This window comes from Triplophysa rosa, linkage group LG4 (assembly GCF_024868665.1).
Source record: "Triplophysa rosa linkage group LG4, Trosa_1v2, whole genome shotgun sequence".
In the NCBI taxonomy this organism is placed as follows: domain Eukaryota; kingdom Metazoa; phylum Chordata; class Actinopteri; order Cypriniformes; family Nemacheilidae; genus Triplophysa; species Triplophysa rosa.
In genome coordinates this window covers 13,069,630-13,088,468 of record NC_079893.1, presented here as the reverse complement: position 1 = coordinate 13,088,468, position 18,839 = coordinate 13,069,630, and the positions used below count along the sequence as shown (strand labels likewise).

Genomic DNA, 18,839 nt, shown 5'->3' with positions numbered 1-18,839 from the left:
GTTAAAAGCACAAAAAAGTATTGAATGATTGAGATATACTGTCAGAATGTGAAAAGTTACAGGGATATAAAATTATTTTGCCCATTCTCTATAGTTCACGTTTACTGATGTTTTTAATTCCCCATTCCTGTTATGTTTTTACTCAATTCAAATTGATTATATATATTCTTCTTTACTAGGCAACTGTTTGTATAAAGTTGAACAGCGAGATTCATGTTAGGGGTTTACATACATATACTGTATATCTCTCATTATGATTCCTGATGAATTTCTAATGATTAGGAAAAGAGGGAATGAGATGGCCTTAAACTCTCTTTCTCTGTTCACAGGGGCCAGAAGTGGAGAACCTCATTTAAAGGACTCGCAGCTAAAAGACGTCTGAATCGTAAGTAACTAGTACTAATATTTCTTCTAATTGCATTACTTTAAGTTACTGAAAGAGTTCTTCATTATATCACCTCTCAGGTGAGAGGCACGCTTGGTTAAAGAGTAAGTAGCATGAGATCATGAAAATTACATTTCATGCAGTGTGTTATGTTGCCGTGTTTGAAAGTAAGCTGTCTGCCAAGTTTTAAGTCCGAAGGTGAATAAATAACAAAGTTATTGGCTTGTAAAAATGGGAGTCGACTCTGAATCATGCAAACAAGACATGAGCTAGTCCGAGTCTCTAACCGCCGCGTATCTACGTCACTACACATAGTCCCCGCCTACGTTTTGCTGGAACTGCCGCGAAAACTTCACTACTTGTCTCTCCTCCCCCAAAACACTGTCGCTCGTTCGTGATGCCTGTGTATCATGTCTAGAACCTGTGTTCTACGATGTGAAACTAAGTCCGTCTTATTTCAACTACCAAAGGAAGAACTTCTGAGGGAACAATGGTTACAATTCATTTTTCGAACGATACCTAAGGAGTATAACCCCAGGGTTTTACTGTGCGCGCGTCATTTCACCGAAGATTGCTTCAATAATCTTGGCGCGATCACTGCAGGATATGTGAAACGGCTATCCTTGAAAGAGGGGGCAATACCAACCTTATTTGGACCTGTTAGCTCCACCGAATCACAACCTGTAAGTGTGACTATTTATTTTTGTCTTAACTTCAAGAAATATTTGTGTACCTTATGTCTGTGTTTAGCTAATGCATATAACGCTATCATTAGCATGTACCATTATTTCTGGGGTATTACAGTTTGTTTATCTTGCTATTAACTCGGCTAATTTAATTGTTCAATCTATTAACTCTCAAAGTATTTATTTCAAAAACTGAGTCGAGTACTATCTGTATTGTAATAACATCTGAAGATACGAACACCGTACACTGTATGCCGTGTCAACTAGTCCAAGTATAATACTGTTAAAAGTTAATTGTAAATGTCTTTTTTCTTACTGGCATCTGCAGAAGGATCAATTAATTTTCCAAATACTTTCAACGTTTATGAACTTAATAGAATGTTTTATGAAATAATTTTTATGACATCCAAACCACCTGTAAACCGTAATCCAGTAATGATGGTAGGCGTTCCATTTGCGATACATGATGAACGCGGTTGACCAATCACAACAGACTACACCATCTGACCAATCACATGACACTAGGCTAGTGGATAGGAGGGGACTAGACGGATGAATCGCGGAACGAATCATTTGAGAGTCAGACAAGTATGGTAAGAATAACTGCCTATTATTACGATATAATAGTGTTTTTACACCTTCTATGTACAAACCCGATTCCAAAAAAGTTGGGACACTGTACAAATTGTGAATAAAAAAGGAATGCAATAATTTACGAATCTCATAAACTTATATTTTATTCACAATAGAATATAGATAACATATCAAATGTTGAAAGTGAGACATTTTGAAATGTCATGCCAAATATTGGCTCATTTTGGATTTCATGAGAGCTACACATTCCAAAAAAGTTGGGACAGGTAGCAATAAGAGGCCGGAAAAGTTAAATGTACATATAAGGAACAGCTGGAGGACCAATTTGCAACTTATTAGGTCAATTGGCAACATGATTGGGTATAAAAAGAGCCTCTCAGAGTGGCAGTGTCTCTCAGAAGTCAAGATGGGCAGAGGATCACCAATTCCCCCAATGCTGCGGCGAAAAATAGTGGAGCAATATCAGAAAGGAGTTTCTCAGAGAAAAATTGCAAAGAGTTTGAAGTTATCATCATCTACAGTGCATAATATCATCCAAAGATTCAGAGAATCTGGAACAATCTCTGTGCGTAAGGGTCAAGGCCGGAAAACCATACTGGATGCCCGTGATCTTCGGGCCCTTAGACGGCACTGCATCACATACAGGAATGCTACTGTAATGGAAATCACAACATGGGCTCAGGAATACTTCCAGAAAACATTGTCGGTGAACACAATCCACCATGCCATTCGCCGTTGCCGGCTAAAACTCTATAGGTCAAAAAAGAAGCCATATCTAAACATGATCCAAATGTTGCAAAGTGGAAAACTGTTCTGTGGTCAGACGAATCAAAATTTGAAGTTCTTTTTGGAAAACTGGGACGCCATGTCATCCGGACTAAAGAGGACAAGGACAACCCAAGTTGTTATCAGCGCTCAGTTCAGAAGCCTGCATCTCTGATGGTATGGGGTTGCATGAGTGCGTGTGGCATGGGCAGCTTACACATCTGGAAAGGCACCATCTATGCTGAAAGGTATATCCAAGTTCTAGAACAACATATGCTCCCATCCAGACGTCGTCTCTTTCAGGGAAGACCTTGCATTTTCCAACATGACAATGCCAGACCACATACTGCATCAATTACAACATCATGGCTGCGTAGAAGAAGGATCCGGGTACTGAAATGGCCAGCCTGCAGTCCAGATCTTTCACCCATAGAAAACATTTGGCGCATCATAAAGAGGAAGATGCGACAAAGAAGACCTAAGACAGTTGAGCAACTAGAAGCCTGTATTAGACAAGAATGGGACAACATTCCTATTCCTAAACTTGAGCAACTTGTCTCCTCAGTCCCCAGACGTTTGCAGACTGTTATAAAAAGAAGAGGGGATGCCACACAGTGGTAAACATGGCCTTGTCCCAACTTTTTTGAGATGTGTTGATGCCATGAAATTTAAAATCAACTTATTTTTCCCTTAAAATGATACATTCTCTCAGTTTAAACATTTGATATGTCATCTATGTTGTATTCTGAATAAAATATTGAAATTTGAAACTTCCACATCATTGCATTCTGTTTTTATTCACAATTTGTACAGTGTCCCAACTTTTTTGGAATCGGGTTTGTACATAACCTTGTTGTTGGACACTCCATAAACCAAAGTAGGTCCTTAAAAATCATATGCTACTTACTCTTTAAGGGATGTGAATAATGTCCTAGTAGCTAATTACCCACAATTATTTATTTTCATGTTCTGTTATTGTGTTCATTTGTAATTAAATGCTCTGACAGTAGGGTTGCGCGGTAAACCGGTTCTGGAAATTTACCGGTACATGTTAGATTTCAATCGGTTCAATACCAGAATTTAGCTTGTTTCGGTACTTGAAACACTGCTGTTCCAAAGTTCACCGCTATGCGGCAGTATGCCACAGAACTGACGCAGAACCGGCAACATAGAAGAACAAGATGAATCGCTCTACAAGCACTTTTGCGACCATTTAAACTGAGATACCCTTTTCCACCAAGGCAGTTTCGGTGCTAGTTCGGAGCCAGAGCCTAGTTCCAAATCGGTTCTTTGTCTTTCCACATCCAAAGCACCAGCTCCGAACCAGAAAAAGTGGTTCTTATCTAGCACTGAAACGTTGCTGGGCTAGAAGTAAGAACTGGTTACGTCAGGTGCTGGGGCGGGGTTACCATGACCACTGACGAACACTGACTGCCATTTTTGAAATTCAATTCACGATGGACGCGAAACAAACTGTTTTCTTGCACTCTGGTCCGATGCAGAGATGTACGCTCGCAAAGCCATGAACATCACAAGCAACGCAACGTCCGCCATTGTTGATGGTGTTTTAGGCAGTGTTGTAATGTAACGAAGTACAAATACTTTGTTACTGTACTTAAGTAGAATTCTCACATATCTGTACTTTACTTCGTTATTTATATTTCTGACAACTTTCACTTTTACTCCACTACATTTCCTAAATAAAATGTGTACTTTTACTCCGATACATTTCTCCTAACCATCTTCGTTACTCGTTACTACAAATTAAAGAATTTTCAGAAGAAATTTGAGTTGGTGACGTAATGCCTGTTTGTTGTCATGTCAACCTCCAAGCACGAAGAAGAAGAAGTCCTGCTTGTCCGGGCATGTCACATTATTGATGCCATTATGGAAGCACCTGCTGCAGGCTCTGCTGCTAACGTTACCACTCTGGTAGCAGATGACGAGCATCTCGACTACAGTGACGAACTTGGTGAACTCCGTGGTGGTGACGAAGATAACGTTACACACCCGTTGCCGTATTTGCAAGAAATATTTTCGTACATTGGAGTGAAAAATTCTTCCTACCGGATTAAGTGTGGGTTTCCATTATTCTGGTTTTATTCGCATTTTGAAGTTTCGCATCAGAAACGAGTGATGGAAACGCTAAATTTCTAATTAAAAACCCTTAATTCGCAAAAAGGTTTTTACGCTCGCTTGAGGTGGTTTTTCATTTTTGCGAAAAAGGGTTAATGCGAATAATGGGAGATGGAAACGCATTTGCTGAATAAATTCCTCCAAAAAGTCACGTAACTGCACTATGAGACTGCGTAACCTGACTAACCAGAGTAATGATCTTGTGACACAGCATCAGAAATGTTGTGATGGTCATTCTTAAACGCCTGAGCAAAGTCGTCAAGTATTTCTGTAATTGCCTCTTAGAACTGTCACGACTGTGTTTCCCGAACAGCAGGCATCCACAAAAGCACCGCATTTATTGAGTTTCCTAATCGTCTGCTTGCGCAAGTATATCAAAACTATTATATTCAGTGGCTTCTCTTACTGATATTTAGTGCCAGTTTATTAGGTTGACTAGTTGGATGGAAACGGCAAATGTTTTATGCGATTTTCCAATTTTGCGCATAAGCTAAATTCGCAACTTTGGATGGAAACCCGGTATGCCTACCGAGAGTCACTGAAATATTGGCATTAAAAAACTCCCCGTCCAACCTGAAGAAGCACATCGAGGTAGGTTAAATTAATTTTCATTCAATTCACGTTATTTAACATGAATTAGTTATCATAAGCCTGTTCAGATATCTGGCTAACGTGATGGCCAGGCTAACGTGTGCTAGTTAACTTTTCTGATTAGCCAATGTGCAGATATTTAACAACACCAATGATTTTCCCTCCGAATTAATTCAACACATAATACTGAAATGGTTAATAACGGTTTCTGGTATAGCCTAAGTGGCGGCCGAATATTTCCTAGGTAAATTAGCGTTACACCGGTGGAGGGATTTTTTTTAGACCACATTAGGCTAATTAATGGCAGGTTACAGAGGAGCCTTCAGGATTACTCACATCTTCAAAAGCACCGTGCATTTTGTTGAATTTGAGATTTGCTTTGATTTAATTACCTCAAAATTCTAACCGTTCACTTTTTTTTTAATACCTTTACTTTTACTTTTACTTTTAGTACTTAAGTACATTTTATATCAGACAATTACTTTTGATACTTAAGTATACTAAATGTTAGGTACTTTAAGACTTTTACTCAAGTAATATTTTAAAGGGTGACTTTAACTTCTACCAAAGTCATTTTTTGGTAAGATACTTGTACTTTTACTCAAGTATTGCTTTCAAGTACTTTATACAAGACTGGTTTTAGGTTTGGCGCTACCGCGCTAATGTTGCTGGGAAAGTCGAGACGTAGTCTGTGACGTATGGCCTCGCTCCCTTGTGGCTCTCTAATCCGTGGAAAAGCAAACCGGTTCTTTGCAGGTTCACCAGTGGAACCAGCTCTGAACCAGCAATAGCACTAGCTCCGAAACAGCACCCTGTTCATTCTGGTGGAAAAGGGGTATGAGTGATTTATTACAAATTCGGCTCTTTCTGTTTTGTTTTACAGTGTAACGTATATTCTACATGCTGTGATGCGTCTGTATATCCCCATTCAATGGCATACATAGCATATATAACATTATCTCTGTTCCAGACATCTCAGTTAGCCTACTAATCATCATGAAGTTCTCTTTCGCGTTCTCTTGAATATGTTCTTATACTGTCAAATACAGACGCTGTTATGTCAAAAACACAAAAGGTTCACATAAGCACAGACCGTTGTGTTTTAAATGTATATCCGCATCAAAAAAGAGTTTGCCTTAAAGTGAAAGTAACCTAATAAATCTGTCACTTATTAAAGAGAAAATGAAAATTTTGTAGCTTTGTTTAGAGTCATTGCATATTTATTTTATACAGTGAAGACTGTGCAGTGTTTTATTTTTATTGATCATTCAGTTTTCATCTTGAATGCTACTGTTAAATAGACCTACTTGAAACATTTAATTGTTGTTCAAAATTGAATTGTTCATATTTGTGGGATTATGATGATAAATCTATATAACCAAAGCATTTTTCAGTAATACAGTGTAAAAGTAAAATGGTGCTATATAAAATATAAAAATAATATATAAAATATGCATTACAGCAGTTTCATGCGGTCTTCTTAATATTTTTTAAAATATTTTTTTGCTTCTGGTCATTGATCACCTATGGTACCGATGTGGTACCGATATTACCGGTATTAGATTATGGTACTGTACCGAAGCCAAAACTTTGGTATCGAGCCAATACTATCTGACAGTAGGGCTGGGCGGAATGACGGAATATTCCGTTACCGCGGAATAAAATGTCAATCGTAAGAGATTTTTTTATTCTGTGTATTCCGCGGAATGTAAATAACTAGGCGTGGTTAACTCTGCGCTCTGCAAGTTGGGCGTTATTATGAAAAACCATGTGAATTAATTCACCCATAACAAATTAGCAAATCAAACTTCTTTAAGTCTGTAGTTTCGTGATCCGCCCCAGTCCGACGCTTTCTCTCTCACCCGCACTTGTGCAGGGGTGCAGTGATCTGCACGTGCATATAAAAAAGCTAATTCTCAAGTATTTCATTAGTCAGGTCGCTTTGTAAAGCTGTTAATAGTTTTAATAAAGTTTAACTTTAGGCAAGCCAAGGCAAAACTTGCTGAAACGCTCGATGATGCTCGCCACGTGAGCGCTTTTAACGTGACGTGCTGCTACTGGGAGATGCATGTGGAGTCACCAGAGACTCGCAGTGCAAAGACAAGCGCGATAATAAACAAACCTAAAGACAGAGAGTCGCAACACACTAAAAATGCGAATCTAATAGAGAGTGAAGAGCGATGAAGACCTACTTACTGTGAACACCAGTTTATAACACCAGTCATATACTGTACTCTCATTGTTTGTGCATATATTCATACTTCATTGTTATACTTGTTGTCTATCTTCCTACTGTATACATATGATATAGCCAGAAGATAAATATGAATAAAAAAGAAATCTGATTATCAGAACTTAATTTGATATCTTTAGTACATTTTCATAATTTGCCTAAATTTGAACTATGGTGAGCATTTAAATGAACTGTAATAAATAAATAAATTAAATCAATCTAAGAAAAATGAGGTATAAGATATAGAATTACAATAGGAGATTGTTTTCGTGAAATATATCGTTACCGTGAAATAAAACTATTCATTCCGTGAAACAGATTTTTGGTCATTCCGCCCACCCCTATCTGACAGTAATAATCTCAGTAGGTATGTGTTGAGCACACGGTACTGTTGATCGCACATTCGATCTCCAGTCATTGTGTGATAACTAGGGGCTCGACATTAACGTTTGTCCGGGACAAGTAAATGTTTTGTATGGGCAAGTGTGAGAGAATTTTTTTTTGCGTGTTTGTATGAATTGCGATTGTGTGTGACAATAATCAGTGGCGCGGACATTGAGTGACAATAAACAGTGGCGCGGACATTGAGTCCATATAACTAGATGTGGACGCGGAATCTTATTTACGTTTAATAGAGCTTGTTAATCGATGTCACGCCGCGTTGAATGTTGCGCCATCTTGGGAGAATGGCTGCTAGTGCATTCTATGCAGTGTTTGTTTTTCTTGTTCGATTAGGAAAATAACTATGATAGGTCGGTCTTGTTGTGTTAAGAACTGCAATAGTATTACGCAGAGTCGTTCAGGAAAAGCCCATGGTTCTTTCACTTTTTATTTCACCATAGATCCCACTGCAACATAGGGCGTGACGTCAGCTTCACATTCTCTATCGTCATCTGGCTGTTCTGCGTGTCTGAGTGAATGAGGTGCACAGTTTAACATACTACACGAGTGATGGTCGTGGATTTGTCTGCGTCTGCTCTGTATGAGGATATAAAACACATAAACTTCATCTCCAGAGTTGCTCTTAGAGTTTATTTTACCAGCTTTTTACTGTTTGAATGAAGCTATCATCATCAAGCACAAACTAAAACTCAAGGGTCTTCCCGACGACCCGTCAAAATAAGAGTCCCGTTAACTTGAACACTCAGATGAAAAAATACTTCAGTGTACTATAGTATTTGCTAAAGGAAATTGTAGAACCCTTGTAGTAAATTTATAAACCATAGTAAACACTGTAGTATACTATAGTAAGGTAAAAAAAAGTTTATTATAGTAAATAACACACAGTATACTACAGTAATTTATGTGGACAAATATACCTCTGATGTATAGTAAAAAAAAACAAATACACACAACTTAGAAAAATGTGGGTCATTCTGTTCTCTTTTTAAAAATCGTGTGCCCTCAATTTTCAGTTAAAATCTGAAAATGCACTTCCGTCCTGTAATGACTATCCATCGTAGATGACGTATGTTAGGCGGCTTGGGCGTTAACTCCTCCCCTTCAACTGTCAGTCTGCTGCCAGTTCCATTTCAAAATGCAACGGCTGTTTTTATACATCAAATCACAGAGAAAGACGAAAGCCACGGCCACTATTTTTCTGATTCAAAGGTTTATTTCACTCGGAAATTAGTCAAAATACAGAAGTAAAAACGATCGCAACTTCCAGTTCACGGGGACTTTAAATATGGTCTATGCTCCAAGAGTAATTCTTCTAAACGTGCAATCATTTCACAGTGCGATGCCAGCAACTCTCTCGATATTCTTTCTAAACTGCATTCAACAGATGGATCAAATTTTGTGCAGAAGGCAGACTAGAAAATGTGTGGCAAGTAATCTTGATTCAGATCTAAGTGAATGGGCACCGTTTCAGAATGGTCCATCCAAATGTCTATTGTTTTTAGGGAACTGAAGCAGCGCGGAAATACTCAGCGTTGTTTAGTGCATGAGACGCACTTAATAAAACAGTAGATCGCTTAAATTCTTAGCAGTTGTGTGTTGTTGATTTGCTTTTGACCTAAAAATTTGGGGTTTTCTGAAACATTATTTTCTCTGTATTAAATTGATAAATCATTAACATCGACTTTTGCCTCATTAAACTCCTAATTTGTTGCTTATTAATAGTTAGTAAGGTAGTTCAGGCTTAGGTATTGGGTAGGATTAGGGAAGTTGTGTATGGTCATGTAGAATATGTGCTTTATAAATTCTAATAAACAGCCCAATATGCTAATAATAGGCATGCTAATAAGCATCTAGTTAGTGGTGAGAATTGTTCCCTGTACTAAAGTGTCACCATTGACTCTATATTTAAATATAAAGACTATTTCAGAAGACATAAATATCGCTGGTCCAGAAGAACTTCCTGTTTCAGAAAAGTTTGAACAAAATACAAACAACAGAATATTTATAACAGAATCAAAATGTAAACCTAATAATATTTAAAGATATTAACAATTTGAGTCATCCATAGTTGAAGTCTGTCTTGAGTATTCATACTTATTTTTGAGTGAAACGGAATATCCAATGAGATATATAGTGGGCGTGGCTTCTGTTCTCCTCTCTCCTCTCTGAATTGGTGTATAAAAATGTATTAAAACAGGCCTTTTTTATTGGAACTCACGATTTTATGTGGACTTTAATTTGTGGTTTTAATGAATTGTTTCTGTGGTCATATTCAATCAAAAGTATTGCTTAAGGACAATACAGTGTAGCCAGATTTAGTTTGTTTGTTTGTTTGAAATGAATCCCCCTGTTGGCTGTAACTTTTGTTGAGATGAGCTATTCAGAGTGGTAGTTTGTCATCTTGTCTCGGATGTGATGTTCATGCCATTCACAGGATGAAAGACAGGAGGAAGAAAATAACTGTGGAGAGACCCACCCAGCCAGCCTTTGTCCCTGGTGGTGAAGGAAGTAGAATTTCACACTTCCCCCCCAATGTCGGACACACAATTATAGCTGTGTGTGTTTGAAATCGGCTGCCTTGAGTTTTTAATGTATTTGTACCCATGTTTGTTTTATTGTCTCTGTCTGCATTTTGGGAGTTGTGTGCTCAGCCATACTTGCAGGTGATTAATAATGTATTTCTCTTCATGCTGTTGTGAATTAAAGGTAAACGGATACGTTACGGAAGGGGGTGCTTTTTCATTGATGAATTTTTAAAGAGCTCGGCCACTAGAGGACACTGACCCGTTTATTATATCTTGCTTTAAAAAGGTGCATCAAGCTGAGAGGGCGAAAATGAGAGAGAAAGCGTAAGAGAAATGGCGAGGCAGAACGAGGCTGACAGTCCTAATATGAATTTTTTTATCAGTGATGAATAATGCATAAGCTGTGGATGCTGCACAATATGGTTTGGATAAGATTTTTTTGTTTAATCTGAATGCAGGCCGCCGCATTCGGCCTGCCAGAGCTTCCTACAGCCCCTTGAGTCTTTAAGCTTATCCTTACAACTGGCACGCGGATCTCTTGGCACATTTTGTGTTTGCTTGTGTGTTTTCATGTTATACTGTAGTTAATTTAGAAGTTGTGTATGTTGCTATCAACAGTTAAAGGGATGTTTCTTCCTTCCGCAGAACACAGTTCACCCAAAAATTTAAATTCTGTTATCATTTACTCACATTGTTGTCATTTCAAACCTTCATTACCTTTTCTTCCGCAGAACACAAAAAATATATTTTAAAGAAAGTTGGTAATTGAACAGCACTGCCCCTCCCCCATTCACTTCTACTGTATAGACACAAATCCAAAGTGAATGGAGGCCAGTTAACAACATTCTTCAAAATATCTTCTTTTGTGTTCTGCGGAAGGAAGAAAGTCGTACTGGTTTGAAATGACAAGAGGATGAGTAAGTGATGGCAGAATGTTTAGTAGAATAGATATCAAGTCCTTCAATAGTGTTAAAAAAAGCATCTCAGGGTGAGACTTCAATAAGCATGTTAAAACATTGACAAGAGCAAATTTCAGCTAAATTCATAAAAATGGTGGCTACTTTGAAGATATTTTAAAATATATAAATACTTACCAAAAAATATATTTATGTATTGTGAGTTATGTACTTAAGTCATAATTGACCATTCTCGTGGAGTTTGATAGACAGGCGACCGGATCAATCATAACGCCAATAAGATGCAACCCCCCCCTATCCCCCCCCGTTGCTATTCTCCATTTTGGCCGATGATCAAACCGTAGAGTTTAATCGGCTGCACATTATGCGTGCGGTTTTAAAAAGTCCTTCGCAATTGTTGCTGGGGCGTCACACTGTACAGACACGATCCCAGCTAAAAGTCATGTCACTGTGGAATCTTATTTGTAATAATGTACAACAATAAAGACTTCTTAAAACAGACTTATACAAGAAGATTTGTCCTGAGTTTTACCCCATAGACTGACTGTCATATGACATGTCATATGCTAATGAAGGACTGCATCTCATCCACAATTTTATCTGAAGTCAAATTTGATCTTTATGGTCATAATCACAGTTTCACCCATTGCCTAAACGTGTCAGAAACCAATGGCGCTATCCAGACGTTATGTCATTACAGCAAGCACAGTACTTTAGGCAAGAGCGTCGATCTTTATTTTGTTTACTTTATTTCGAGTCACATCCTGAATATGTACTTCAAATGCATATTGCAGACTTTGTTATTGCTTTTGGCTGAAAGTACACATCTTTTTCTCCAGAAATTATTATTTCGCTTTGGCTGATGTCGTAGATGGCAAAAGTGGGCGGGTTTTGCAAAGTGTCAATTAACAAAGTTACATTTGAGTTATTTCAAGTTTACTGTCATTCTAAATGTGGAAAACTTTGTGACTCTAATACAGTAGTGTATTCATATATACATGGGTGATGTGTGTTATGGCTTTAGATTAATTCTATTTTTATGTGCGTTTTGCGGTCAAATTTGATCAAGATCTTGTAGAGGCTGGAGATTTTAATAAGATTCTTGTAAATACAATGCACAACTCTTTACGGTAACCTTGACCGTCCAACACTAAACCTCCTTCCTCAGTGTTTCTCTTTCATTCTCTATTCTGTTCATTCTTTAATAATTCAGGCTTTCTCTGTGTGGTTCATTGGAGAGGCTGCGACTGCAGCTATTTAGTCTGCATGACTCGAGTGGCGTAATCCAACTGTCCATTTATTTACCCTTCTGTTGAAACACAAGTTGGATAACGCTCATCTCTTCGCCAACATTTAGATGACTGCAGTTATAGGCCTATTCTAAGGGACCAAGCCAAGAGAAAGGAAAAACCTGGATAAGAAAACTTACAGTTAGTACAACAATAGCCTTTGTGTAGTTGTTACTTTGAGGCGAGTATTATGCAAGTTTCATACAAAGTTATTTTTTGTATTCTTAATACAGGGGCTTCTTTCTGCTGGAGTAACTTGAAGTGTTTTAAGTGTTTAACAGGAGAGCAGTTGTCTGCTGTCTACCTGATGTACTTCAGTGCACCATAAGGTATTCTGAGGACATACAAACAAGCTCAGAAATGATGGCTGGTTCAGTAGGTTCTGAGGCAAGTTCTTTTCCTCTCTAGTCCATTGAAAAAATGCCCAGTCTTACCCCGGTCGGTATTCTCATTCATGTTTCGGAAATACTGTTTAAAAACAGGAAATACATTCAGCAAACAGCAGTTAGCCTACCCTGCCCTTCTGTTGTGGGGGCAGGAAGCGAATTTCACTCACTGTTGCTGTGGTTACTCAGTGTTTGGTCCAGAGCACCACCAGAGGGCAGTATATGCAGCTGCATGTCTCTGTCTTCAAAGAGCTCAGTCCCATGCGTATTTAGATTGCTTTTACTGTTCAAATAGTCTAGTACTTTAATACTTTATAAACTGTTCTACAGTGTTTTCTTGTCTGCATAGCATAAACCTTCTGTGTGAACATTGTTTATAATTTCTGAATAACTCTTGGTTTTTATGAACTTGGAGATTTTGTTTCCATCTATATATCAAGATGCAAAATAAAAAAAATAGTTTAATTTTTTTTTTAATTATAATTTGTAATATTTACTTTCAGTTTGTATACTTTCATTAGGTTATGCGCTTTGAGCAATGCTTCATATAAAACAAAATATGCATACATTACAGAGCCTTGAGTCAGCAGAAAGTGAGATATAATGATAATAAGTAGCAATGTAGTATGTGAGTTCTGTTTAACTGTAGGTTGTGAGTTGTAAAGTGAGGGATTGCTGTGGTGACTTTGTTATTGGTTTAGTAAACTGACTAATTGTCTAAAGACAGGATAAAGATTTAACAAAGCCGGCAGATGCTGGACCTGATGCTGCGGTACCTCTTGCCTGATGGCAGCAGTGACAGCCGTTCATAGTCTAGGTCACTGGAGTCTTTTGCAGGCTGCTTACCTTTGCTTACACTCCACCTGGTATATCTTGTCGGAAGAAAAGCTCACCTACAACATTCATCTTTATTCTTAAAGGGATAGTTCACCCAAAAATGAAAATTCTGTCATCATTTACTCACCCACTCCTGTATACATTTCTGTGTTCTGCTAAACATAAAGGAAAATATTTGGAAGAATGTCAGTAACCAAACAGATCTCATCCCCCATTGGCTCCCATAGTATTTGTTCCCTACTATGGCAGTAAATGGGGGATGAGATTTTTTTGGTAGCTGACATTCTTCCAAATATCTTCATTTGTGTTCAGCAGAACAAAGAAATGATGGCAGATTTTTCATTATTATGCTTTAAAATGTTTTGAAGAAATGCGATACCAACAAAAAGTGGAGATAATCATAATTGAATTGCCCTTGAGCGTTTCATTTAGTCAAGTAAAGCAATATAATGTATTGTCTGATTTAAGAAACACACATTTTCTTGTTTACCTGCTACCTAATAACTAGAAGCAAAGTTGCTCTCTGTGACGGTCTGAAACAGATCGAGAAGCTAATGAATAATCCTGTTTAATTTTTATTCTTGTTCATTGGCTGCCATAGACGAGAGGTCCGGACACCGTAATGAAATGCCCACCTGTTACAATCTAAATGAGGAGATATTGAACGTTGTGCTCAGTCGTACTGCTGCTTATTAATTGAGTCAGAGCAATTAGTATTGTAATCAATGTTATTCCCCAAGCCTGAACAAGGACTGGAAAAAGTGGCACAACTTTGAAAGAACCTTTAAACTTCATAAGAGTAACTGAAGTTTAGTTTATCATAAACTAAGGGGGCTGGCCTTTTCGATGGGCTGAGAACTGTTGTGCCATGAATTTTGACGTGGATTGTAAACACTCCAAACAAGCTTTTTTTAAAAGTAACCTGAACATTATTAAAGTGACCAAAATCCAGAGTTTCTTTTATCCATTATTTACTGTATATAACATTATTAAAGTGTGCTGGGTTTGACATAAGAGAACTTCACCCACTATAAAAACTAAAGACATTGTGTAAATAAAGAGAACCTGGTTTCTTTCAAAGCTTTCTCCACTTACACTGGTCTTTGTTTACTTCTTTCAAATAGGAAGAAGAAAAAACAGCCTAGTCCTTCATGTGATATTTTACGTAGAAGTTTGTTAGTAGCAATGATTTTTCTTCTGTAAGAGCACACGCGTGTGGCGCTCAGTCAGGAGCGGCAGGTCATGAATCTTCATACAAGCGTGTACTTGTGTCCTTGTGTGCAGGTGTTCAGATGACTCAGATTCACCATGGCATATTGGCACAGTCATTCTAATAAACGGCAGGTAATGGTCCCCTCCTGCTCTTGGCGCGCTCGTGCTGTTGAGATGCCGCAAACCACCCTTTTTGATGTTGGCACCAGCAGGTGTCCTTTCGTGCCAGCCAGATTACCAGCTGACCGTTAGACTGAAGCCACCCATTCATGGGAGTCAGGCACAGGCAATTAATCATGAGAAGCCATATCATATAGAGGGTTATAGGTTTGTTTTGTTGGTATAAGAATGTATCTGTGGCTTTATTTGTGAGGAATGACGGTCTATCTATTGCAATCGTTTCACGTCGTAATGTTGTTTGAAAGGCAAGGTGCATCTTACGTTGACCTTACGTGTCTGTTTTATTCAAGACCATTTCCAACAGATGTCTAAAGGTCATGTCTGTGACATTTGAAAACGCAATACAGAATAATTATATTATATACAGAAAACTTAGCCCATCTTGGGTGAAACACTGCCAGTTAAGAATTTAGTGTATCGTGTTATATAATATATGTATATCTTCTTAATTAGCCTAATTTTTAAATTTTACTGGTTTATGATTGCTGTTTTCTAAATCAGTGTGCTAATATTTTCACAAAAACGAGCACCATTCTCTTCAGGAAATGTAGAAACCAGGCATAATTTACTTTGCCGCTTGTCTGTTTCCCTTCCATCCTTTCTCTATTTGTTCCATTTACCTTTAACTACCCTCCATGATTCTGTCACATTCCTTCCTGTCATCCATCCTCTCTCACGCTTCCTCTCACTTGTTTGTGGAGTAATCTTGAGCTCTCTCTCAGTGAAATCCACACTCTGAGATCACACTGGATCGATGTGAAAGCAGGGAGCTGACACAGTGAAAAGCAATATTCATAAATAATGTACAACGTGGAAGACAGCACATTCTTTAACCTCTTCTGCCCTTCCTTCGCTAGAAAGACAATAGGCCATCTACACCTTTAATCTGGAACTCAAAGGGGCGGTTTCCCGGACAGGGTTTAAAACTAGTCCAAGACTAACTTAATTGTTAAAGGTCTCTTGATAGAAAACAACTTACACTGACATATCTTTAAAAAGATTATTGCCATTGTTTTGTCTCGAGATGCACACCTGTTTCATCTGACGCACGCGCCTGGACTGCCGTTAACTTCGGTCTGTGGTTGTTTATCGGTCTGGCTAGTGTCTAATAATATAACAATTTATATTTTATGTAATTTATGGTAATAATCATTCATATTATTATTTTATTGTACAGTAATTGTATTAAATAAACAATTTGTTGAATTTTGTTGTATGATAATTTTATTAAATAAACAATTTGTTGAATAGGTCCTGTTGTCGCAATTAAAGAAACCATATGGGACATCAGGGCTGGAGTAGGACTAAAAAACGGCTTGTTATAAGAACTAATCTACAGGCACTCTATTATTTGCGAATGTGTACCGGAAATTAAGGGCAGTCCACGCTCATAAACATAAACGTTTGTTTATGTTGTTGCATTGAAACCATCTATATACACTCACCTAAAGGATTATTAGGAACACCATACTAATACGGTGTTTGACCCCCTTTCGCCTTCAGAACTGCCTTAATTCTACGTGGCATTGATTCAACAAGGTGCTGAAAGCATTCTTTAGAAATGTTGGCCCATATTGATAGGATAGCATCTTGCAGTTGATGGAGATTTGTGGGATGCACATCCAGGGCACGAAGCTCCCGTTCCACCACATCCCAAAGATGTTCTATCGGGTTGAGATCTGGTGACTGTGGGGGCCATTCTAGTACAGTGAACTCATTGTCATGTTCAAGAAACCAATTTGAAATGATTCGAGCTTTGTGACATGGTGCATTATCCTGCTGGAAGTAGCCATTAGAGGATGGGTACATGGTGGTCATAAAGGGATGGACATGGTCAGAAACAATGCTCAGGTAGGCCGTGGCATTTAAACGATGCCCAATTGGCACTAAGGGGCCTAAAGTGTGCCAAGAAAACATCCCCCACACCATTACACCACCACCACCAGCCTGCACAGTGGTAACAAGGCATGATGGATCCATGTTCTCATTCTGTTTACGCCAAATTCTGACTCTACCATTTGAATGTCTCAACAGAAATCGAGACTCATCAGACCAGGCAACATTTTTCCAGTCTTCAACTGTCCAATTTTGGTGAGCTCGTGCAAATTGTAGCCTCTTTTTCCTATTTGTAGTGGAGATGAGTGGTACCCGGTGGGGTCTTCTGCTGTTGTAGCCCATCTGCCTCAAGGTTGTGCGTGTTGTGGCTTCACAAATGCTTTGCTGCATACCTCGGTTGTAACGAGTGGTTATTTCAGTCAAAGTTGCTCTTCTATCAGCTTGAATCAGTCGGCCCATTCTCCTCTGACCTCTAGCATCAACAAGGCATTTTCGCCCACAGGACTGCCGCATACTGGATGTTTTTCCCTTTTCACACCATTCTTTGTAAACCCTAGAAATGGTTGTGCGTGAAAATCCCAGTAACTGAGCAGATTGTGAAATACTCAGACCGGCCCGTCTGGCACCAACAACCATGCCACGCTCAAAATTGCTTAAATCACCTTTCTTTCCCATTCTGACATTCAGTTTGGAGTTCAGGAGATTGTCTTGACCAGGACCACACCCCTAAATGCATTGAAGCAACTGCCATGTGATTGGTTGATTAGATAATTGCATTAATGAGAAATTGAACAGGTGTTCCTAATAATCCTTTAGGTGAGTGTATAGATGAACAAGCTGTTTTATTATTTTGGTGGCTGGTACACCAGCAAAGGAACAGTTGAAAGTACCATGTAAAGTACCAAGAGCATTTGCCAGCTAAAGCTGTACTTACAAGTATCTGAACAAATGTTAAATGGCAACAACACAAAACGTTAAATGTGTTATAAATGGACCAAATCAAACAAAGCCCAGCAACACAGACAGAAAAGCCCTTTTCACACAGAGATCCTGGAAAATACACGGAAAATGTGTCCAGGAATTTGTCCCGGGATCCTTAGATTTTGTTCATTCACACTGGCATTGATTTTCTGGAATCTGTGTGTGCGTTCACACATCCCGTGAAGATGTCGTAAAGACAAGAGATGTAATATACTGCAATGTAATGTTATGTGCATTTTTTTCAAACTGTGACCAGTTTGAAAATCGTATTTAATACACAATTAGGTACAAGATTTCAGTTCCTGCTCTTAAATCCTTTTAAATGCCTCCACAGACATTCATTGTAAATGTAAATATAAATAATTATTTTATATGAGTTGTTCCTTTTGACCTTTCTAGAAGCTGGAACATTTTTAAATGTTACTTGAATATTTTATTCTATTTCTCTTAACTTTTTTGTGTGGTAGTTTAATCTCTTGAGACGCACCCTTTGTGGGCGGTATTTACGTCACATTTTTTAGTCTGCTTACAATGTCTATATAGGTTGCTATCTAATAACGTTAATAAGATTAACAAACAATACATCGTTTGAAAGGTCTAAGGGTCTAGTACCAGTATATGGTCTGTTTTGCTATAAATATGATCCAGCAATTGTAATATACGGAAGTGCAAATAACAAGCAGAATAAAATAGGGACTTCATACCTTTGTTTTGATATAACGATCACGAGTCGAATCCAGTCTTGTCGCAGCTGTGTAAAAAATCCATGAAAACCCTCTCGTAAAATACATCTAATGGCAATTTTTGTCCTCAGAAGCATATAATCTCATTTTTTTATTTTAATCTCGTTGGGCCATAGCCTACCTTGCGTTCTTGTGCCTCTT

General features: G+C 38.2%; 1 protein-coding gene across 1 annotated transcript in view; it reads left to right on the top strand.

Moving 5' to 3' along the window:
* Window positions 1–18,839, top strand: part of fbxw7 (F-box and WD repeat domain containing 7) — a 167,003-nt gene that overhangs the window by 32,632 nt on the left and 115,532 nt on the right. The window contains exon 2 of the mRNA XM_057331100.1: window positions 330–385. The gene's annotated coding sequence lies outside the window, so the exon portion shown is untranslated. The remainder of the gene's footprint in view (window positions 1–329; window positions 386–18,839) is intronic.